Source organism: Phodopus roborovskii, unplaced genomic scaffold, assembly GCF_943737965.1.
Source record: "Phodopus roborovskii unplaced genomic scaffold, PHOROB, whole genome shotgun sequence".
NCBI lineage: Eukaryota > Metazoa > Chordata > Mammalia > Rodentia > Cricetidae > Phodopus > Phodopus roborovskii.
This window is the reverse complement of record NW_026126412.1, coordinates 114,541-122,920: the sequence shown is the minus strand read 5'-3', so window position 1 is coordinate 122,920 and position 8,380 is coordinate 114,541. Positions and strand designations below refer to the sequence as shown.

The 8,380-nt window shown below is 43.8% G+C and overlaps 1 pseudogene; it reads left to right on the top strand.

The window, feature by feature from the left end:
• The first annotated feature begins 244 nt into the window (after positions 1–244).
• LOC127220916 (serine/threonine-protein phosphatase 2A 65 kDa regulatory subunit A alpha isoform-like) lies at positions 245–1,977 on the top strand (annotated as a pseudogene).
• Positions 1,978–8,380: the final 6,403 nt, after the last annotated feature.

Genomic DNA, 8,380 nt, shown 5'->3' with positions numbered 1-8,380 from the left:
ATCCTTCCCCCAAAATGCTGAGCCTTCATTGTAGAATCTTCCAGATAACTTGACAAGACAAGGTAAATTTGTGTTGCTTTCTGCTTTCTAGATACTCAACAAAAATTAAAATTTAAAAAGGCAAAAAAGAAAAAAAAAAAACCAAAACCAAAACCAAACCAAACCAAAGAAAAACAAAAAACAGCCCCCCCATGGCCCCACCCAATCCTGAATTCCGCCCAGTGCTGACTGCAGCCTGAGAGAGATGTGCCAGGGAGCCAAGACGGCAGCTGCCGAAGGCGACAATTCGCTCTACCCCATTGCGGTGCTCATAGATGAAGACAATCAGCGTCGTCACCTCAATAGTATCAAGAAGCCCTCCACTATCGCCTTGGCCCTTGGGGTTGAACGAACCCCAAGAAGTGAGTTCCTGCCCTTCCTTACAGACACCATCTATGATGAAGATGATGAGGTCCTCTTGGCCTTGGCTGAACAACTGGGAACCTTCACCACTTTGGTTGGGGGACTTGAGTATGTGCACTGCCTGCTGCCACCCCTTGAGTCACTGGGCACAGTGGAAGAGACAGTTGTGGGAGACAAGGTGGTTGAATCCATATGGGCCATCTCACATGAGCACTCACCTTCCGACCTCTGGTGAAGCAGCTGGCCGGTAGAGACTGGTTCACCTCTTGCACTGCACCTCTGCCTGCAGCCTCTTCTTGGTCTGCTACCCCCAAGTATCCAGTGCTGTGAAGGCAGAACTTTGACAGTACTTCTGGAACTTGTGCTCAGACAACACCCCCGTGGTGCGGCAGGCCGTAGCCTCCAAGCTTGCCAAGTTTGCCAAGTTTGCCAAGGTGCTGGAGCTGGACATGTTCTCTAACCTGGCCTCTGATGAGCAGGACTCAGTGCGGCTGCTGGCAGTAGAGGCATCACCCAGCTTCTGCCCCAGGAAGACCTGGAAGCCTTAGTGATGCCCACCTTGCACCAGGCTGCTGAGGATAAGTCCTGGCATGTCCGCTACATGGTGGCCGACAAGTTCACAAAGCTCCAGAAGGCAGTAGGGCCTGAAATCACCAAAACAGATCTGGTGCCCACCTTCCAGAACCTGATGAAGAACTGTGAGGCTGAGTTGAGGGCCACAGCCTCCCACAAGGTCAAAGAGTTCTGTGAAAATCTCTCAGCTGACTGCCTGGAGAATGTGATCATGACCCAGATTTTTCCCTGCATCAAGGAGCTCGTGTCAGATGCCAACCAACATGTCAAGTCAGCGCTGGCTTCAGTCATCATGGGCCTCTCTCCCATTCTGGGCAAAGACAACACCATTGAACACCTCTTGCCACTGTTCTTGGCTCAGCTAAAGGATTAGTGTCCCAAGATGCGGCTAAACATCATCTCCAACCTGGACTGTGTGAACGAGATGATTGGCATCCAGCAGCTCTCTTAGTCCCTGCTCCTTGCCATTGTGGTGCTGGTAGAAGATGCCAAATGGCGAGTGCGGCTGGCCATTATTGAGTACATGCCTCTGCTGGCTGGACAGCTGGGTGTGGAATTTTTTGATGAGAAACTCTTTGTGTATGGCCTGGCTGGTGGATCATGTCTATGCTATCTGTAAGGCTACCACCAGCAACCTCAAGAAGCTAGTGGAGAAGGTCGGGAATTATTGGGCCCATGCCACTATCATCTCCAAGGTCTTAGCCATGTCTGGAGACCCTAACTACCTGCACCAAATAACTACACTCTTCTGTATCAATGTGCTGTCTGAGGTCTGTGGGCACCACCAAGCACATGTTGCCCACAGTTCTTCATATGGCTGGGGACCCAGTCGCCAATGTCTGCTTCAATGTGGCCAAATCTCTACAGAAGATAGGACCCATTCTTGACAACAGCACACTGCAGAGTGAAGTCAAGCCATTCTGGAGAAGCTGACCCAAGACCAGGATGTGGATGTCAAGTACTTTTCCCAGGAGGCTCTGACTGTTCTGTCTCTTGCCTGATGCTGGAACCATTGTCGGTCTTTGATGTCCAACCTCCAACCCCTACCAAGTACCTCCTTTAGGGAGGTGGTGGGAGCCAATGACTGTCATTCCCTGTGCATGGTCTGAACCCAGGCCCCTCCCCCAGCATGGTTCCTCATCTCTGCAGCCTGGGAGATTTCTCTGTCTACCTCTCAAGGGGTAGGGCAGCAGGCTGAAAGGAAGAGCTGGCTGTTCCTGCCCACACTGGGAGAGTTGGGATGGAACATCCTAGGTCACTGGCTCTTGCTGCTGTAATAGGGATCCCTCATCCTTCTACTTATACCACCACCCTTTCTCAGACCCCTCCCACCATGTTGTGTGTGTGTGTGAACTGTGCCATTTTTATTTTATTCCTTTCCCTACTCTACACAGAGAAATAAAGGTGTAGAAATAAAAAACAAAAAACACAACAACAAAAACAAACAAACAAAAAATACTTACCATACTTGATAGTAAATTAATCGTTTTGGATGTAATTTTTCTTTATATATTCTGTCCAACACCCTGTGGAGGACTGGGAGGGTGGGGAAGAAGAGCCCTATGAAAGCCAAGAACAACCCAAGCATGCTGCATAGAGATTGGATTCCCGTAGGACACAGGCTGAGAGGTTGCCACAGAGACAAATGTTCTTCAGCTAGGCAAAGGGGCTCAACAGAGGGCAAGAATAATATGACTATCTACACAACACATTACCATAGGTGCCAGGAAACTTATGCAGAAGAGAGTTTAGACACTGGCTGGGAGTTTAGACAGTGATCTTCCAAGAGTCCACATGAGCTTTGCTGTCAAGAGGAACTCACATCACTCCCTCTGCCACCAAGAACTGGTTTCTTGAAGTGGGTGCTAGGCTGGGTTGGAGCCACATTACTGACCCACTACGTGCCCTGTGCTAAGGCTTGTTCCAAGGGTGTGCATTCATACTTTTCCTCTGTTCCTTTTGAGCTCATGTGCATCACAGAGCCAATAAAGAAGAAGCATCTATCATGTGCTATGTACTGGTGCCACCACTCCCATTGCTGGAGCCCATCACCCAAGGATTATGCACCCACACTGCTGTGTATATAACCCCTGATTACTGTCTCTAGGACTTGCATGGGAAGAGTCCACTAAAATAGCTCTGTTCACAATTCTCCCAGAGATATCTTCCTATCATATATACCATGTCCAAAGCCATTACTTCATTGCTCAACTGAATCCAAAATAGCTTTCTAGGACTGGAGAGAATGCTCAGTCATTAACAATACATACTGCCTTTGCAGAAGACCTGTGTTCAACATCCCAGCAGCTCATAACCAACTGTAACTCCCATTCTAAGGAATCTGACACCATCTTCTACATTCATGTGCACATAGCCTAACACAGATATACACATAATTAAACTGAAAAGTAAATCTCTTTTTAATATCCTTCCAAACAATCATGCTAAAGCATACTTCCAGATAAAACATTTGACTATGAAAGGCACCTTAAAAAGGTGGTAGAAATGATTGATCCTCCAGATGTGTATTACTCAATACAGGGAACCAAGAATTATAGAGAACCAGGGTAACATGAAGCCCATCAAAAAACATAACTTAATAAGGGACCCCTAAGAAAAGGATATAGATAAGGTCCCTGATAAAGAAGTCAAAAGAATGATCATAGAAAAGCCCAAAGAAATTTAAGAGAATATAGCAAGACAACCCAACAGTATCAGGCAAGCAATCCATGCTATGAATGAAGAATTCAGCAGAGACAGAAATCAGGAGAAGGTATCATATTGTAATCTCCAAAATCCATAACTTAGTAGATATCTTTGTTAGGGTTTCTAGTACATAATGAAATCCCAGGATCCCAGGACCAAAAGCAACTCAGAGAGGAAGGGGTTTAGTTGCTTGCATATCCTGGCTCATATTCTATTAAGAAAGCCAAGACAGGAACTCAAACCAAGTGAGAACCTGGAAACATGGGCTGATGCAGAAGCCATGGAGAAATGCTACCTACTAGCTTGCTTCTCGTGGCTTGCTTAGTCTACTTTCTTATAGAAAACAGGACCAGCAGCCCAGGGTAGCACTGTCCACAGTGGGTTGGTCCCTTCCCCATCAACCACTAATTAAGAAAATTCTTTAGGCTTAACTACAAGCAGATCTTTTGTAGGCATGTTCTTAAATGAGGCTCCCTTCTCTGAGATGACTCAAGCTTGGCATAATACTATCTTGAACAATAAGTTAAACAAAAAATGTAGTTGAAAGTCTTGGCAGTACTTGGAAGAAACAGAAGGAAAAAATACAAATCTATAGGCAAGGCTTCTGAAATATCCAAATCAAAAAACAGATGAGAGAAATATAACAAAAGGCAGGGGAAGGAAAGGTCAGGGGAAGGTCGGGGGAAGGTCAGAGAAAGGCAGGGAAGAGAAGGGTAGGGAAAGAATAAAGGGATTAGAAATTTCTATACTAAAATCAACATCTGAGACCTGTGAGATGTTATTAAATAAATGTTTGAATTTTGAGTTCTAGAAAATAAAAGGAAAAGATTTTAAAGCATAGAAAATACATCCATGTTAATAATGAATGAAATTTTCTACAATCTTGGGAAAGATTTAAACAGCAATCATCAGAAACTGAAGAATCCCTGGTAGCCATGACTGAAAAGATCATCACCAAAGAGTGTTATGAACAAGCTGTTCAACATACAGGACAAGAAGAGAATTCTAAAAACAGAGAGAGAGGAACAAGTGTCAAGTCACATGTACCAGATTTATTCTCAGAAACCCCCAGGAAAGGAAGCAACAAATTCCAAGGTTTTAAATAAATACCCAGATACCAAGAACACTCAACAAAATAATCCCTTAGAAATAGAGAGGAAAGAAAAATGTGGAATCTGGTCACCCAGAACTGAGACATGTAGATAACAAAGATAAATTCCATCATTACAGCCATCTGACCGACAGCAAAGACCAGTAAGGCTGGGAGGAAAGAACAAAAGTATTTAAAACAATTTGAAGAACATCACCAAAGTGATAGAAATTAAGTCCTCACTCACAAATAAAAAGCTCAAATATAAAGAATTAAAATCTCCCAAGTAAAAAATATAGACAGGCTAAATGGATTCCAAAAAGCCTCAACTATATGCTTCTTACAAGAAACTCACTTCATTAGTCAAAACACAGAGGCAAAGTAAAGGCCCTGAGAGGTATCCCGAGTGTATGGAAATGAAACTACCAGGAACCACTACAGTAAAATAGACATTGATGCAAAAGTAATGCAGAGATAATGAAGGCTGCCACATAATGGTCAAGCACTAAGCCATAGGACTCTACAACCCCTGTGCACATACACACATATCCAACACCAGAACACCCAATGCTATTCTCAAAGGCTACTTAAAGAGATAAGCCCAGTGCAGTAACAGTGGAGGGCATCAACACCCCACATCTGTGAACAGAGATCCCATTAAGACGAAACACCCACCAACAAATATCACAGTTGAATGACAGAGAAGACTAAAGGACCTAATGGACACAGAAGAGTTCCTTTAAGAACTACAGACCACAGCAGGCATTGGTGGTGCATGCTTTTAATCCCAGCACTTGGGAGGCAGAGGTAAGGCAGGTGGATCTCGGTAAGTTCAAGGCTAGCCTAGTCTATGGGGCTAGTTCCAGGACAAGCTCCAAAGCAATACAGAGAAACCCTGTCTTAAGAAGAAGAAGAAGGAGGAGGAGGAGAAGAAGAAGTATATACTACAGAACACAAGCTGCTCTTGTCAGCATGTGTCACCCACCATCTTAAAATAATATCACATATTCTTTCATTGAGATTTTAAACTTTTATGAGTTTAAGTGTTTGGCTACATGTATGTGCCTGCACTCTGTGTTCCTGGTGTCAGTAAAGGTCAGAAAATGGCATCATATTTCCTGAAACTACAGTTACAGATAGTTGTGAGCTACAGTGTGAGTATTGGGAATTGAACCTGGATCCTCTAAGAAGAATTTCTTGGAGTTTACATATTCATAGGGTGACTCTATGACCATCATGGCAGTGAATGTGGTTACAGTCTGGCATGCAAGACCTGGGAACAGTAGCTGTGAGTGTCCATCTGAATCACAGTTAGTAGAGAAAGCTACTACACTGGAAATGACATGAGCTTTGGAAAACTCAAAGTTCACCCCCCAGTGACAGAAAGTATCTTCTCCAACATGGCCACACCTCCTAATCCTTCTCAAAGAGTTCTACCAATTGAGACCAAATAATCAAATGTATGGGACTCCCTCACCTCATTATGCTTCCTGCGACTTAGCAGTAAAATTATATATAATGATTCAGTTATCAAGTAAGAACTATAGTTAACAATATTCAGTTCATTGATACTTGGCAAAATTTAAAGAAAATATTTTGTCTAAAATTTTACTATGTTAAAGTTAAAACCCTTCTTTTTTATTTAGACAGAAAAGAGGAGATGATGGGGGAGGTCCTCATGTATATATGTTTCTCTTATCAGTTGATGAATAAAACACTGATTGTCCAATAGCCAGACAGAAATTATAGGCAGGGCTACTAGACCAGGAGAAGGCTGGGGAGAGAAAAACAGAGGGAAACCACTAATGAATGCCATGCTGGCCAAGGAATAACATGTCAGATTAGAGGTAAGCCACATCCTCACGGTAATACATAGATTGATAGAAATAGGCTAATAATTAAGACGGAGCTAACCAATAAGAAGCCCTAGTGATTGGCCAACAGTTTTGGGGCTAAAGAGCAGACAGAACAGAAACTTCCATCTATATAGACTCAAGGCCAGAGGTCTTCCCGTATGAATTCTCCCACTCTCATGCTCTTTGAAAGAGCCAACACCCATTCTTCCCCAATACTGCAAAAATGTGAAAAAGAAACCCTCCCAAACTCATCTCACAAGATTAACATTATCCTGACATGAAATTCCAGGTAAAAGCAAATTATATACCAATATTACTGATGAACATAGAGGTAAAAATTCTGAACCAAAACCAAAATCCAGTAAGCTGAATCCAACATTGCATGAGAAAAAATGAGATAACCATTGTCAAACATGGTTGGTTTTGGGAAAGCAAGGATGACTCAACATAACTAAGTCAATTTTCCTAGTACATCACATCCTCAAAATGAAGTATAAAATTATAGACTCATACAGCCATCTCATTGAAGCTGGAAAAAGACATTGGGTAAAATACAACATCTTTATTTTATTAAAAATTCCTGAAAAAAAAATGTTGGCTCTTGGGTATCAAAGTGTACTTAGTCAGGAAGAATATTATCCACTGTCCAACTATACCAGGGTGGTTATGGGTCCCAATGGAAGGAGCTTTGAAGGCTCCAAATCTGGAGGACAAAAGATAGATTTACCACTGTATGGGTGGAACATCACTGGACAACTACTGCATGCTGAAAGTTAGCAGAGTGTGAATGGGTACTGTTAGTCTTAAGATGTCAATGCCTTCAGAAAAACAGTTTCTAGCTTGGATGAGTTTTTTCCCCCCATCATCTCTAGCTGTTTTCTGGTACTCACCTCTCAAGGTAGAAAGAGAAGAGTTGGCACATCCTGGACCCCATTGCCACTTGGAAATCACTGATGACTATACAGACTCATTGCAGTCCTGGTCTAAACAACCCAAGTCTCCTGGGAGTAAGAGTGCTGTACTGTGGAGAGTCAAGTTGGCTTCCATGGTGTTTGGCAGCTGAGGGAAGTAGTGTCACCTGTGACTCACCACAAACAAGGGAGATGACTACAGAAGTTCCTTGAACTACACACAGGGACATATAGGTAGCACTCAGTCACACAAGACACATAGCACCTCCTACATACATAGACACACAGATATCACCTGCCCACACAAGCATGTAGCGTGCCCCCCACAAACACATAGACAGCACCACACAGAGACATAGGAAGCATGTGCAAATGAACTGCACACACACACACACACACACACACACACACACACACACACACACACACACACAACCTGGGAAGAGGCAAAACCCTGTGCATGTGTCATGACCAGGTGGTTTTAACAGACTCTAACTTCCTCAGCTGCAGCCCTTGGCCTTCTGGCCCCTGTCTTGAGTCCCTGACTCCTGGGAGCCCACATAGCACCAGAGGTTTGCATTTCCCTCCACAGCTGGTTCAGTGAGGCAGAATGTACATCTCAGGTTTGTGTGATCACCATTTTCCAAAACCAAGCCCTTTGGAGGCTTTTTTTTCCCTCATTCAGACACCATGGCTCATCCCTGGCTACCTCTATCCTTTGAGCCATTGCTTCCCTGCAGCCACAGAACCCTTTGGGTCTCAGCTGGGAAACCTCCCAGGAGCAGCTGCAGCTGCAGGAAATGAAGTCTTTGCTTCACCAGATGGCACTCTTTGCTATGAAT